The sequence below is a fragment of the Cebus imitator genome, unplaced genomic scaffold (assembly GCF_001604975.1).
Source record: "Cebus imitator isolate Cc_AM_T3 unplaced genomic scaffold, Cebus_imitator-1.0 Scaffold51, whole genome shotgun sequence".
NCBI lineage: Eukaryota > Metazoa > Chordata > Mammalia > Primates > Cebidae > Cebus > Cebus imitator.
In genome coordinates this window covers 6,797,725-6,813,487 of record NW_016107366.1, presented here as the reverse complement: position 1 = coordinate 6,813,487, position 15,763 = coordinate 6,797,725, and positions in this window count along the sequence as shown.

Below are 15,763 nucleotides of genomic sequence, written 5' to 3'. Positions count from 1 at the left end.
TGCTACTTTCAGTGGCAGAACAAGGAGATGCTTCATTCAGCAGAAGGAAGAGAAGGAAAATTGGGGTTGGGCATAAAGATGTGCAACATCTATTACGTAGCTGCTTTTGGCTCTGATGATATGATGCTTATACATAGCTGAGAATCCTAATGTACAAACTGTTCCTTTTTTTTTTAATGGTAAAATACGCATCATAGAATTTACCATCTTAACCAGTTTTAAGTATATAATTCAGTGATATTACGTATATTCATCTTGTTGTGCAACCATCACAAAACTGAAACTCTACAAATCAAACAATAACTCCTTCTCCATGCCGCTGCCCCTGCCCATGCCCCTGCCCATATGGACCTCATAGAAGTGGGATCACATAGTATTTGTCTTTTTGTGACTGATTTATTTCACCTAGCGTAATGTCCTCAAGATTGATCCATGCTGTAGTATATGTTAGAATTTCCTTTTTTTAAGACTGAACAATAATATGTGTCTATACTACATTTTGTGTTCCATTCTCTTTAAAAGGTATTCCTAGATTGTTGTTTACTGAGCCCTAGGGGAAAGGGATCGTGAGCTATTCATAGTGATGCTGAAAGCCTAACTAATTAAATCTTTACCTTGGCCCAACAAATCATCAGTTTGTCTTGACCATGGTCTATAATTCTAACCATTTCTGATGGATACATAAGACAGCACATGCTGAATAGAAGCTCTAAGTAATTAAAGAAAACTGGAAAAATGAGTTACATTGTAACTGCAGTTTGGGTTGAGCCTGTTAAGCCATTGGGGAAAAAATATGTTAGAGAAAAGGCCCAATGAGTCCCTGAAACTAGTAGGGATTAGAAAGAGTAGGGTCTCTGGGCCCTAATATTACCCTAGACGTGTTCCAGTGAGACTGGATGAGGATAGCATCTGTGCCTGGGAGAAGCTAAATATGTTGCAGCTTCTGTTTTCACACCTGTCCTCGTCAGTTTTTATTCCAGGTGCCAGTGCCCCCACAAGAATTGAAAAGGACATTTTGAGATCATGCAAATGTTGGCATCAAGTTAAAATAGATGAAAATGCCTACAAAGCTGGATTTATTCAACAGAAAATACTGTCAAGCATGTGGATCACCTATGTGCAGAGAGTCATGCTCTTGATTCCCATAAAACTGCCCCTTGGTAGCTCCCGAGCCATCATCCCTCCCTTCGAATGCTGGAGGAGGAGGGCCAGGACCAAGTTTGTTTGATTCTTTAGGTGCACCTTCTAAACTTAGCGCATCTACTTTATTCCATCTTCTGGGATGGAAGTGTTCCCGACGTGGGTTCAACTGCTGGTCCTAAAAAAACCAGTTGTGTGATTTTGGGCAACTCACTTCTCTGGATCTCACTTTTCTTATGCATAAATAAGTATAGGTATGATAATTCCCACCACATAAGAGTTTCCACAAGAGAATGTTGTAAGAATGCTGTGTTAACTAGCTAACGTAGGGGAAGCTAAAGATCACCTCTACCATCTTAGTTCTTCAGTGGGATCTTCAGCTGCCTCTGGAATCAAATTGACACAAGACAAATTAACAGGAGGAAAGCATGCACATTGTATTATAGTCACATTGTATTACACACACATTGTATTACATTGTACATAGGGACCCTCACAAGAGAGTGAAGACCCTAGGAAATAGCCAAAGGAGAAAGGTCTTAGAGGTTTTAGACAAAGAACAATAAATTTGTGAAAAAATGACAGGACAAAGGAATCTGGGATGGGGTCATAAATTCTAGGGAAATCACCAGGAGATATATGGGGTGGAGGGTTGTAGAGATAGTGGAAGATAAGGGTTTCTTCAGTAAGTTTATTTGTACAGATTCATTGCAGCAGCAATTCTCAGGGCCTGATATTTTTTCACCTTGGCATGGGGAAGGCATCCTCCTCAAAGGATCTTTTATGGTTTGTTACATGTAGGAAAGGACAGGTCAGATAACCCTTTCTGCATTTACACTTTCTTAAGTGCTTACGGTTTCCTAAATAATCAGTATATCAAATCGGCATATTTAGGGGTAGACCATCCTTAACTCGTTGACTAACAGTTAACAAGTGCTTCTTTGCAACACTTTTAGAGATAGTTTTTTTTTTTTTAAATTTAATCAGCAATCTAATGAGGAGTTTGCTCTTTGCCCCCTTTTACACAAGAGGAAACTGAAGCTTAAGCCACTCAGCTGGTAAGTGGAAGAGCTGGGATCTTACTGCAGATTTTTGACTTTCTGGAGTCACATGAATGGGATTCTTAAGTATTTGGGGTGAGGGAAGGGTGTCACAATAATAGAGCTTGAAAGGTAGTGCCTTTAAAAATAACAATCCCAGGAATATGCCCCACTATTGTACTCAAAGCCTTAATTAATTTGAGGTTTTAGATTCTACAGAAGGAATTGGTTTTTGTATTTCAGTCCTTTTGAGCTTTGTTTATTCTGTGGAGCTCTTGCAGTTAGAGAAAGCATAGTGTTTAGGCATTTAGCAAACATTTACTGAGCACTGTGTGCCATACCTTTTTATTGGGGTTTTAGAAATGACCTGGCAAAGTCATTAGCTTAAATGGGCTGGGCGTTTGTGTACTAGGATCCTAGTCCTATCTGGGGCTACAAATTAGAAATGGCTACTGTGATTATGGAAAAACCAGTCAGGGAGCCCTCTCTACCTGCCCTGCCATTGGTGAAATCAAATAGGACCACAGTTTAAGAACGAGTATGCTCATGAGGCATGGGCTGTGGTGCCAGGGATTGCAAAACTGGCACTGTCCCCACGAAATCCATACTGTATGATCACTTGCCCAACAGAGGAAAAGCAGAGAATCCCGAGGTGCCCTAACTGGAAGGGCTGAAAGTTCACTGGGTTCTCTCCATTGTATGACAGAGGAGATGGGCTCAGAAAGGGAAGGGGTTTGCCTGAGATTGTGCAGCAGACTTGTAGCAGAACAGAGGCCAGAACCAGGCTTTCCTGTTTCCAGACCAGGGCTTCTTCCCAGTACTGCATTATGAACCCATTTTGAGCCTGTGCATAAGCCCGTCAACCTCTCTAGAGGGTAGGCTCTGGAAGTAGGTAAACTAAGTGGTAGGCTTTAAGTAGTGATCAGTGTTAATCAAAGGGGAAGGGGTGAAGATAGCAAGGCTAGCTAGTAAAAATAAAATGAACTCTGTTAGTAACTTTAGGAGAAAGTCAAGTTCATGATACTTTATAGAGACAAAATAGGGGCGAGCAGCTAGCAGAACCGCAGTGTTTTGTATTTTTGTGACCACAGATGTTAGGTGAGTCGAGAACACCGTGAAATTGACCAAGTAGGGTTAAGGTTTGAGTAAAGGCTAAACTATTGAAATGCTATTCCTGGCCACTTTGGCAACTGGGTCTCTTTCCTGTAGTGTAGGCATTAAAATAAGATAAAACATGCAAATGCACTAAATCGGAATCAAAGGTATAGTCATACATAGTCTGGATTGCTCCATTTTAAGGAGAGGTCTAAAAGTTTATGCCTCAGAAAGCAAATGAAGACATGAGGGGAAGAATTTGAATTACATATATAAAGATTAAATTAGTCCTACAAACATGCCTACTCACTTCTCATTGACTCTGGTCACATGCATCATAGATTATGAATCATGTAGTTGCATGACCCTATTGTCTTTCCTGTTCTACTCAATAATACAGTTGCCCATAAGAAAACAAGCTCATTCTTCCAGTGCTCTATCTAAATTGGTCTGGGTTGTAGAATACAGAGCAATTTGGTGCTTAGATGAGTGGTTCCCAAACTTGAGCATGCATCAGGGGCACCTGGAAGGAATCTGCAGCTGCTACTTTGCAGATTTTGAGAGCACCCAACTGGGAGTCTGCACTCCCTAAAGCAGTAGCCCCAAAGCAGAAATCGCAATGTGGGGCTAGGGTCACTGGGCTTGTAATTTATTCTAGGCCCATCACCCAAACAGGTGTGTTAAAGTTGTCTCCCTTTCTCTTCTTTGAAGTTGTAACCATGGTACTATTTGTTTTGCATTCTCTGCACTGTGTCTGGGGAAGTACACACTTTTCTGTGTGTACTAGTAACCTGCTGGGATGCAGTCACATAGCTGTCAAGCTGGAAGGCCCTGAGACCACAGAGCCCTTCATTCTGTTCTTTTTTACATAGCAGTGCCTCCTTTTATAGAGGATGTTTTAGGCTGTTCTCACACTGCTATAAAGAAATACCTAAGACTGTGATATGGTTTGGGTCTGTGTCCCTGCCCAAATCTCATGTCAAATTGTAACCCCCAGTGTTGGAAGTGGGGCCTGGTTGGAGGTGATTAGATTATGGGGGCAGATTTCCCCTTTTTTGTTTTTGTGATAGTAAATTATCGTGAGATCTGGTTGTTTAAAAGTGTGTAGCACCTCGCCGCTCTCTCTCTTCCTTCTACGGGGGCCATGTAAGAGGTACCTACTTCCCCTTTGCCTTCTGCTATGATTGTAAGTTTCTTGAGGCCTCTCCAGCCATGCTTCCTGTACTGCCTGTGGAACTGTGAGTGAATTAAACTTTCTTTACAAATTAGCCAGTCTCAGGTATTTCTTTATAGCAGTACAAGAATGGACTAATACACTGGGAAATTTATCAAGAAAAGAGGTTGAATTGGCCCACAGTTCTGCAGGCCGTACACGAAGCACAGCACTGGCATCTGCTTCTGGGAAGGCATCTGGAAGGTTACACTCATGGGGGGCCAAGAGGAAGCTTGCATGTCACATGGCAAAAGCAGGAACAAGAGAGAACAAGGGGGGAGGTGCTACACACTTTTAAATGACCAGATCTCACAAGACCTCACTCACTATAGTGAGGACAATTCCAAGAGGGATGGCACTAAACCATTCATGAGAAACCACCACCATGATCCAGTCATCTCCCACCAGGTCCCACCTCCAGCATTGGAGATTGCATTTCAATATGAGATTGTGGCGGGGGGGTGAGAGATTATATAGATAACCAAACTATATCAGAGGACATGCTACCTGAATGAACAAAACATTCTCTTGTCAGGGCTTCTCTTGTCCTTCCCATTTTCCTCTTTGTAGTGTCCCCTTGTAGACTCCTGTACTGAAAGCTTCAGCTCAGGAAGCAGTAAGAGGTGAAAGGCACAAATGTGTAATGAGCGTGCTGGACAAGAATTTCCTTCCTGGCTGGTCCATTAAGTAATGAGGTGGCATTCACCCCTCCCCACCGTCCTGCAGTGGTGTGAAAGGGAGTGTGGTTCTGTGCTCCTCTCCCGGCAGATTCCTCACTGAGGGAGAGCTGCTGCATCCACCAGGCTTGGGTGCGCCTCTGTAAGACTCAAGGGAAGGCATCAGGGAGCCATGAAACGTCTGTATTAATGCTGTGTCCATCCTTTGCACTGCTTGCTTGTGGGTTTGTTACTAAATCAAAATGAAAGCAAGCAGGTGAGTGATGAGTTATTCTCGGCAGTTTCTGAACCTGGTCCAGGCTCGGTAGTCTGACCTAACTCGTGGCTCTATTTTCTTCCTTCCCCTTCTCCCCCTATTCTTCTCCCTTTCCTCTTACTCCTCTTCTATCCAATTTTCTTTCCCTTCTAGCCTCCATTACTCTCTTCTGCTCTTTCAGTTGTTAACTCTAAAACTCAGATATCATATACACAAAGTGATATGCAAAGAAGCACAGTCCTCCAACAAAATTCTGATCTTCACCTTCTTATGGGTTGAATTGTGTCCTCCAAAATTTATATGTTGAAGTCCTAACCCCTAGACCTCAGAATGGGACCTGATTTGCAGACAGGGCCTTTCCAGTGGTCATCAACTTAAATTGATGTCATCATGGGGGGCCCTAATCCAGCATGACCAGTGTCCTCATAACAAGGAGAAATTTGGACACAGATAGCCATGCAGGGAGAACACCATATGAACTTGAAGACAACCATTTACAAGCTAAGGAGGGGCCTGGAACAGCTCTTTCCCTTACAGCCCTCAGAAGAAAGCAAACCTGCCAGCACCTTGACTTTGGACTGCTAGCCTCCACAACTGTGAGAGAATATTTTTCTGTTGTGTAAGCACCTCATTTGTGGTACTTTGTTCTGGCAGCCTTTACAAACACAAATGTGTTCAAGGAGAAGCCAATCCTTAACTCTCAGCAATGCTTCTAAAAGCCGCCTTTCCATCTTCCCAGTTCTTTTACATCTGCAGCTGCTATGCAGTCTCCTGACCTCTGAACTCCAAAACCTCTATACCACTAGCCTGAGTGACTTGTTTTTCTAACATCTCTCCCTGGGTAGCAAGAAATCAACATGTTCTGATTCATTGCTCTCAAAGCAACTGTTTTTTTGAGACAGGGTTTTGCTCTGCCACGTAGGCTGGAGTACAGTGGCATGATGATAGCTCATTGCAGTCCTGAGCTCCTGGGCTCAGCCTCCTGCCTCAGCCTCCTGAGTAGGTGGGGCTACAGGCATGAACTATTTTTTTTTTTTTTTTGTAGAGATAGAGTCTCAAATTCCTGGCCTCAAGTGATCCCCCTGCCTTGACCTCCCAAAGTTCTGGGATTGCAGGTGTGAGCCGCCATGCCTGGTTTAAAGCAATTTTCTGATGACTGATTATGCTTTCCAGATATCTTAGAAAGGTGGTACCCCACATTTGAAACACAAGCATCTTGGCTCACTAGGAGCATATATCCTCCATTGTAAATAAAAAGTTGGCCTCTTTATGCATGAGGCAAGTGCTATTTCTATTTAGATTGGTTAGTCTGGATCTAGTTATCTGTAGTTGTTCGTCTCCAGGTGAACTGAGAAAAGTCCAGTGCTCTGACTTGAGAGGCCAAGAAGAAGACCTTGACTGATGGTAAATTTTTGGCAAGAAATCTGGGAGAAAGGAAAGTGACCATCCTTCTCCCCAGGGCTGCTATGAGAACAAACAGCTCTGCTGGGGGCCGCCTTTTGAGAGAGAGAGAAAGCCAGGCCTCTTAAATTTGTCTTCCACCTCCTACTGACTCTATCTGGATCCAGTTATCTGGGTTTGTTCGTCTCCAGGTGAACTGAGAAAAATCCAGTGTTCTGACTTGAGAAACCAAGAAGAAGACCTTGACTGATGGTAAATTCTTTGGAGAAACGAATCCCAGCTGACTGTACTTTCACTGGTCCAAACTCTATACATGGTGGTGTGAATGCCATCAGCTCTGCTAAGCAAACTGAGATGGTCCTGGACAAATCAGGACTGTTGGTCACCCTACTTAAGTCTACAGCTTTTTAAAAAATACTTCATCGAAGTAGATGCTTCTATTTTCATAAAAGAAAGCTTGTCCCCATTAGGATGTGGGCATAGTTAGACACAAATTGGAAGTGCCAGACACCTGGTCTCTCAAGGAGAACAATTTCCAAATTCCTTTTCTTAGTGCCATGCACTCTGCATCTCCCAGCCCGGTTTGCTTTGTGCTTGGTTCTTTGCTCTTCTCCACCAACCTCTCCCCTCCCCCAGCTCTGCCCACCACATTTTTCAGCATTACTGGTTTTAATTTCCTTTACCATCCCCTTTGCAAAAACTTCTTTCCTGATTTAATTACTATTTCTCTTAATTCAATTTTATGCTCTTGATTGTCGTTAAACTCCTAAAGTTGTTTCTCCAAAGAATTGAATGGCTAGGCCCTGTGCCTGGAGATTAATTGTTGTCATTTTGCTTTTAAGCACAGGTGCTTTCTTACTTCTCCTCAATTATCTTTGGGAGAATGGAAAGTGACCATCCTTTTCCCCAGGGCTGCTCTGAGAACAAACACTGCTGGGGGCTGCCTTTTGAAAGAGAGAGAAAGCCAGTCCTCTAAAATTTGTCTTCTACTTTCTGCTGACTCGAATCACAGCATCTGTGAGTAGCCAGAAACCTCAGGCACCTCAGGCAGGCTCAGGCCATGAACAGGTTGGAGGGCTCTAAAAACAGCAGCCTAGGCTTGAGACAGGATGCCTGTCTGCCAGGAGGGATTTGCACAGTGAAGACGGGGAGCAAGGGCTGGCTCTGGCCTCAAGCATCCTGCTTGGCCAAGGTCCCCCAGAGGAACTAAGCCTGTGACTCAAAAGAAAAAGGGATACTTTTGGTTAGAATTTCCCTTCCCTGGAATGTCCCTCTTGGGGACAAACCTACCCTTGAGCATCTTTCTCACTTTCACAGTACAGTAGCTAAAAGGCTTTGACCTTTGAGTCTCCTCCCCACAGCCCACAAAGTCTTGATTTTGCCAACTCTCTACCCCTGGATCTCCTGTCTTTCTGTACAGATCCTTGACAAACAGTGGCCGGAGGTGGGGAGGAGCGATTTTAGGCTGGAGCTCTGGCAAGCTCCCTTTGTGATGCATTTCTGTAACCCTGTGCCTGTGTGGGTGAAGCACCCCTGAGAGGTAGAAAGCACAGGCTCTGGGGGGACCTCAGACCCTGCCTGGCTCTTAATGAGCCACGTGATCTCCTGGCTCAGCTGCCCCTGAGCCTCAATTCCCTGGTCTGTTGATAATCAGATGTAGAACCATATAAACTTTTATTTTATGTGAGAGTTAGATGAAAGAATTGAAGTATTCAGCACAGTTTCCTGGCACATTAGCCTTAAATAACAAATATTATCAATACTGAGTGGCATTTGATCCTCTATCAGTCATAGAATCTTCAACTTTTAGGACTGAAAAGGAAATGGAAGTCCCTTAGGCCAACCTGCCCTCCCCACTCCTAATTGGATTATGAAATCCTCTATTCAGCCTTTGACTTTACTAGATCTCCTGTGATGGGGAGCTCACAGCTCTTGGGGAATCCCTGCCTTCTTTGGGCCACTTTGCAGATGTCAAGGAGGTGCTCTGCCTGTGTGATGTATTTAAACTGCTTTCCAGTTGCAGGGAACAGGAAGCCTTTCCCTATTCCCTGTTCAGTAATGTAGGCTGCTAGGGAACAAGATAGAACAATCATTTGGAGAATGCTTTTGTAGCTAACTCAGTGATGTACTTGCAGGTAAAGGTTCCAGACTCCAGAGTCTCCCTTTGCCCAGTTCTTGGGAGTCTAGTGCAGCTAAAGACGAGGTACTGCGGATGAAGAGGAACCCAGATAATCCAGGCACATTTTATAGACAAGGCCTCAATGACTCCAAAGGAAACTTTGAAATCACCTTTTTCCCGGGTTCACGAGGACTTGTAAATGATACCATCCATCCCTGCTTATTCATACTTCTTGAATACCATAATAAAGAGATTAGAGCTCACGAGGGGCTTCCTCCCCATTACTCTGGGGCTGCTTGGCTGCATTTATGATGAGAAGGCTCTGGGGTATTTAATAAATTATCTGATATGTCTAATAAAATCCTCCCAGGGCCCTGCTGATGTTACAATAATAGCTTCATGTCACATGCTCGTGTGCTATTGGGCCAGTACCAGAACATATTTGACATTCCCAATATGTCTATTTAATTTTCATTTAAAGGAAATGATTTTCCAGGTTTAAAGCAGCTACCGAGGTACCTAGGTGTGAAGATCTAGAAATGTGCTGTCTTATTTATCAAAATAGTAATGGAGTGATTTAAGGATAATATGGGAATAAGCAACTGCATGCATGGCTCATCTAGTTATAGATCTGTACTGTTCCCCTAAGAACTGCAATTTGTGGAATAATGGCTTCTCATTGTTATGCCACATCTATTTATAAAAAGCTGAGTTTATTCTCAGTGCTTAATAGATTTTTTTTTCTTTGAGACAGAATCTTGCTCTGTTGCCCAGGCTGGAGTGCAGTGGCATGATCTTGATTCACTGCAACCTCCGCCTCCCCGGTTCAAGCAATTCTCACGTCTCAGCTTCCCAAATAGCTGGGATTATAGGCGTGAGCCACCATGCCGAACTTCAGTGCTTAATAGGTTTTATCTTACTTTAATGATATATTTTATATAAGCTTCTGGAAGGTTAGAGCAGGATTGGACCTTAGAACTTAATTTGGCCAATTCCTTCCTGATGGTGATGAAAAAATTGAGACCCAGAGAGGGGAAGGAATTTGCCCAAGATCATGCAGGTAGTAAAGGCAGAACTGGGATTCAAATCTAGATTTTTACACTTAAATGTGCTCTTGCCACCACAATAAGAAGCCCTTAAAATACCGATATGTACCTGGCTTTCATATACACACCTCCACGAGAGGGAGGCAATGTCTACACGTAAACGTGCTTGTGACAAGGGAATTGGCAGTGACACCTGTTGTCATTGGCCCCAGGACCCACATGGCCCATCTGGTTGTTTAGGTGGCTGTTCTCTTTCCTCTCTCCCTGTTCCTCTTGAGTCCAGGTATAACTAAAGCATTATAAATAATAAAATTAAAAAACTTTGACTAAAAAAAAATTTTCTTAGATTGAAAGAGCTGACTTTCAATCTAGCTGTCCCTTCACCTCTCTGGCCCTCAGTTTCCTCATTTGTAGAATGAGCTGACTTCCTCTTATCATCCCAATGCTAACTCAGCACCTGTCCTGTGGATGCAAATGGTATTGGTTCAAACCCACCCCAGTGTGGTGAGACAAGCTTCTCTAGACTTTCTGGGTAGGAAAGCAGGAGGGTATAGATGTTAGTTTTCTTGTCCTCTTTATCTCAGATCCTGTTTATTTTGGATTAATTTCATGGATGGATCAATTTGCTTTCTCACATGTGCTGTTCTTGTCTCACACCACATTGTTGAGGAAATGCAACCCCTTTCCCCTGATTTCCCCTCATAAGCACACAAGGCATTTACACACACGTAGCTGCCATTACGGAAGACTTGAAAAGAGAAGTCTGCATCGCTGTGTTGCTTGCTGCTGCTTCTGTTTAGAGCACCTTTCTGCAGGTTCATCCCAGAAATTCCCCATCCTTCATTTCAAACACAGAATTGCTAAGCTCATCAATTCTCTGTCATTTAGAAACTATATTTTGCCCCAACAGAGACTTACAAAATAATGCCTTTAATGAGGTCTAAGGTTTTTCTCTCAAATAAAAGAAGTCTTGAAGTAGGCATTTGACTTGTCCATTTTGTGCTGCTATGATAGAATACCACAGACTGGTCATGTATAAACAATGGAAATGCATTTTTCGTAGTTCTGGAGGTGGTGAAGTACAAGATCAAGGCACTGGCAGGTTTGGCTCTGTTGTCTGGAAAGACCGCATCTACTATAAGGGCAGGATGCTGCATGCTTACATGGCAGGAGAAGTGAAGGGCAAGCTAGCCGAATCCTGCTGTGTGAAGGCTCTTTTAAAAGGACCTTAATTCCACTAACCAAGAAGAAGCCCTTATAACCTAACCACTTCTAAAAAGCCACACTTCTTAATATATTACATTGACAACACCTGATTTTGAGTTGAGGAGACACATTCAGACCACAGCAGCATTCTAGGGCTGGCATGTTAATGCTACCATCTCACTGACGTCCTTATCTCCTCTTGTGTTTCTGTTTTGCTGTACCAACACGAGTCCACTGTCCTCAGTCAAGGCCACCTCATGCCTGCAGAGTGGCTGCTGCAGCACCAGTTATTACATCCATATTTCAGGTAGAGGAAGAAGGAAGGCCAAAAAGGGACCTGCCAACAGAGTCAGTCACACAATAGCTTCTTCATTCCATTAGCCTGAATGTAGTCACATGACCACTCTTATCTAGAAGGGAGGATAAGAAATTGAATTTTTCAGTGGGGACACATTTCTGCTCACCAAAAGGTCAGGGCCCTGAAGAATAAATTTTGGATCGGCAAATAGCAGTGTTTGCCCCCAGTTCAGCTCTGGATATATCTTTGCATAGCTAATGACACATTTTTAAATTAAAACTAAGAGGCCATGCCATTACTGAAGGGTGGGGAGCTGGAGCAGAAGAAATGTCTCTGTCCTTCATCTACTGTCTTCACTAACAGTCTCTGAAAGTGGAAGGGGCAGCAAAGAAATTTACTTTCCCACTGTTGTGAAATTTGCCACCCTCCTTAGAAGACAGAAGCGGTTACAGTTGCCTTTTATTTTCCTGTTACTATCTATACCCAAGGATTGTTGTGAGAATCAGAATACAGATATGAGAAATCGTGTTGTGAACTATAAAATGCTATTCAATGACAGAAATGATCGTTTGTCATTATTATGAGTGTTGTCATGTCTCCCAAAGCTGCCTGCTCAGTTGAAAAGTGTTTTTCTGATAGGGAGCCAGAGTGAGAACCAAAGAGAAAAGGAGAGAGGGAGAGAGAGAGGAGGGGGAAGACCTGAGAAACAGAGATAGAGAAAGAGAAAGACACAGAGAGAGGAAATTGATAAGAAAGAGTGGAAGGAGAGAGAAGAGAGGGAGAAGGAGAGAGGAGGAGGAAGAGGAGAGACAGAGAAAGGCAGAGAAGGGAAATAGGATGATAAGAAAGGGTGGGAGGAGAAAGGGAGAGAGAGGAAATCGAGTGAGAGGAAGGGGAGAAGGAGAGAGAATGGGAAGGGAGAAAGGGAAGAAGGAAGGGAGGGATGGAAAGAGGGACACAGAGAAGAGGGGAGAAGAGAGAGGAGAAAAGCGAGAAGGGAGGAGCTTGGAGGTCTTTTTTCTGTCAAAAGCAGAACAGAAATATATTGACATAATTGAAATCCATGACTGACCACAAGCATACGTACAACCCTCTGGTAGACAGCTTCAAGGTACTTAGGTTTCTCTGACCATTTAAAAACGTCTTCCTCATTTTCAAAGCAATATGTGCATACTGAAGACTGTGTGAAACATATGAAAAGGCACAGGGGAGTTTTTTTTAACTGCTTTATTGATGTATAACTGACATACAATAAACTGCACATATTTTAAAGTGTATAAATTGATACATTTTAATGAAAGTATACACTGCAAAACCATCATTATAATTGACATATCTATCACCCCCAACAGTTTCCCTGGGATCCTTTGAAAGTTCACCCCCTCCCCCATCCCCGGCACCCACTGGTCTGCTTTCTGCCACTCTAGGTTAGTTTGCATTTTCTGGAATTTTGTACAAATGGAATATAAAATTCCATATATAACGTATCCATTTTTTTGCCTGTTTTTTTTTTTTTTGTTTAGCAGTATATACCATGTTTTTTTTCTTTTTTTTTTTTTTTTTGTATAGCAGTATAACAATGATATAGCCCTAGCAGAACTTGAAATATTCAACATTCAAATAATTCATTAATTAAATTAATTCAGATGTTAATTCACATATTGAGATTAGTTAATATTGTCATATTTGCTTCAGCCTTCCTGCTTGTTTGAGTAACGTGATCAATACAAAAAGTTTTTTAAAATATATATCTTAATGCATTGTAATTACACAAATTAAGTTATAATTACGAAAATCCCTGTGACCACCACTCAGGCCAGGAAAAGGAGCTTTGCAAGCACCCCTAACCTCCCAGTGTTCCCTCCCCAGGTCATCACCAGCCTCCCTTTGGTAAGAATCATTTTCTTGCTCTTTATTTTTTATTTTTTTATTTTATGACTTATGTATGCAGCCCAGTATGATAGAGTGGACTTACCTGTTTGTGAATTTTATTTGAATGAAATCACACTGTATGTCTTCATGACTTACATTTTTTGCTGTTTGTGAGATTCACCCCTGTCGTACCATGTAGCTATGTTTTGTTCATTTTAATAGCTATAGAATATTCCCTTGTATAAGTATACTGCAGTGTGGCATAGCTCACTCTGGAGAGAGAGCTTTTAAATGCAATGGATACAGTTTGGCCTTTCATTGACACTTGTAGCCATCAGACAGTGCTTACAGGATAGAAACAACCAAAACATCTACTCCTCCCCTGGATGCCAGGACCCCCACACTACCCTACCCCCGTGTCCACAAAAAGTTGATACTGTAAATATTTACATATGTCAATCATAAATATTTATAGGAATATCTTCTGCCCTGGTATAGTATTCTCTTTGAAGAAGCAGGCACACAATTGATTTTTTTCAAAAATCACAAACTTTTTTTTTTTAGCATCATGTTGATCTGAACACAGCTAGTTAAAGTCTTTGCAATCTCTGAGGGAAAAAGGAAAAAGAGAGGTTGGGCTTTCCCTTTCAAGAGACTGCTCTTCCACTTCCCCTCTTTTTCTCAGGCTCTCAGTCCAGAGGGTCCTACATGCCATTATTCATATTCTTCTTTAACAGATGCTCTCACAGCATAAGAAATCACAACCTAGCTCTGTTTTTTCATATATAAGAAGCATTATAATAAAAGTAATTTAAGTCAGTGCTTGCTGTCTGACTTTTATTTTTCAAAAGGGTTCAATGCATTATTCAGATGTCAAGAATAATGATTTTGACCTTGGCCTGTTGGGCAGGTGGACCATACTGTCTTTCTCCAGCCCTTTCTTAAGAAACTCTGTGAATTCTATAATACCTTCAGTATCTGCTGGGATTGTGGCGTACAGGCACCTTCTCACATGGTGAATAATTGGATTGTCATTCAGTGAAGTAGAGAAATAATTTTAATCCCAGTTGTACAGATGAGATAACCGGAGCATAAAGAATGTGGGCTTTTCAAGGCACAAAGTCAGTTTCCATTTCTCAGTCTAGGTAAATATGAATCCCACATTTCCATGTTGCCTGTTTTTTTTTGTTTACATTCGGGCACACTGGGACTACTCTTTGGGTATTTGGGGGCAAGTGAAAACATCACGAAGAGAGAAGAGCCTTTCGAATCTTAGAGGAGTCAATAAGAAAATGGGCTTTTCAGGAGGTGGGAAGAAGAGGCAGAGTTGGGAAAGCAGGCTCTTCTTCTGTGAGCAGGGATATATATTTGTTTTTCAATCAGTATGCCACTGGGTCCCTTTGCCCTCTGCCTTTCACACTTTCACAGCTCTTTCCTTCATATTCCAATCCTGTGGTATTTGTTTCTTCATTCTTTTGACGTTCAGTAGTCATCATTCTCTTACAAAGGAGGACTTTCTCTCTCCTATACTTATTTATGTTTTCATTTATTAATTTATGTGACTAGAGTCTCATGGAGTCTGATTTTTTCCATGGGTTTTGATGATCATTGGAAACCCCTTTATGCTAGCTCTTGTGACTTTTTGGCATGTTCCCATGATTCTTTGAGCATGTTCTTACTTTGGGGTACAAAAATAGTGCTGACCTCATTGTGTACTTTTACTGCCTCAGCCTCAAATTCATAGTACTTTAGAAAAGGTAGTTGAAAGTTTGAAGGCTTGAGCCATAGTAGAAGTCAGAGGGGAACATAATTTTCTCCTAAAGATAAGACTCTTCTTGGCCTTCAAATGCAGGGATTAAGAGGACAATGCCCCCTTGATTATATGTGCCTACAGTTCAGCCCAGGATAAACAAATCTGTTTGTCTTAAACCCCTTACGATGCCAGTTTTATGGAAGATAATTTTAAACTGAGCTTCAGATGATACCAAATGGGAAATGGAAAATCACATTCACAGGATGAGGTCATGCATAGAATGGGCTGCCTTCATTTCTGACAGTGACTCCTGTCCATGGAAAGGCTCTATGGAATGGCTGCCTTCATTTCCAGTAGTGACCCCTGCCCATGGAAATGGGGTCTATGAAATGGACTGACTTCATTTCTAATGGTGTCCACGGCCCCCTGAGAAGCCTGTCCTTCCAAGGAACCTGCAGAGTAGGGTAGCCCTGAGTGGGGTGGCAGAGCAGGAAGCCATAGTGATCTCAAGAATTCAGGGTCTAGAGCCTTGTGTCGCCCTAGTGTGGGCAGGGTGACCTCACTGTGTTTTCCTGTACTCACAGGTGCAGCCAGAACCTACTCAAAGACCTGACAGTTTTGATCATGGCTCCTTTTCTTTTCTATTA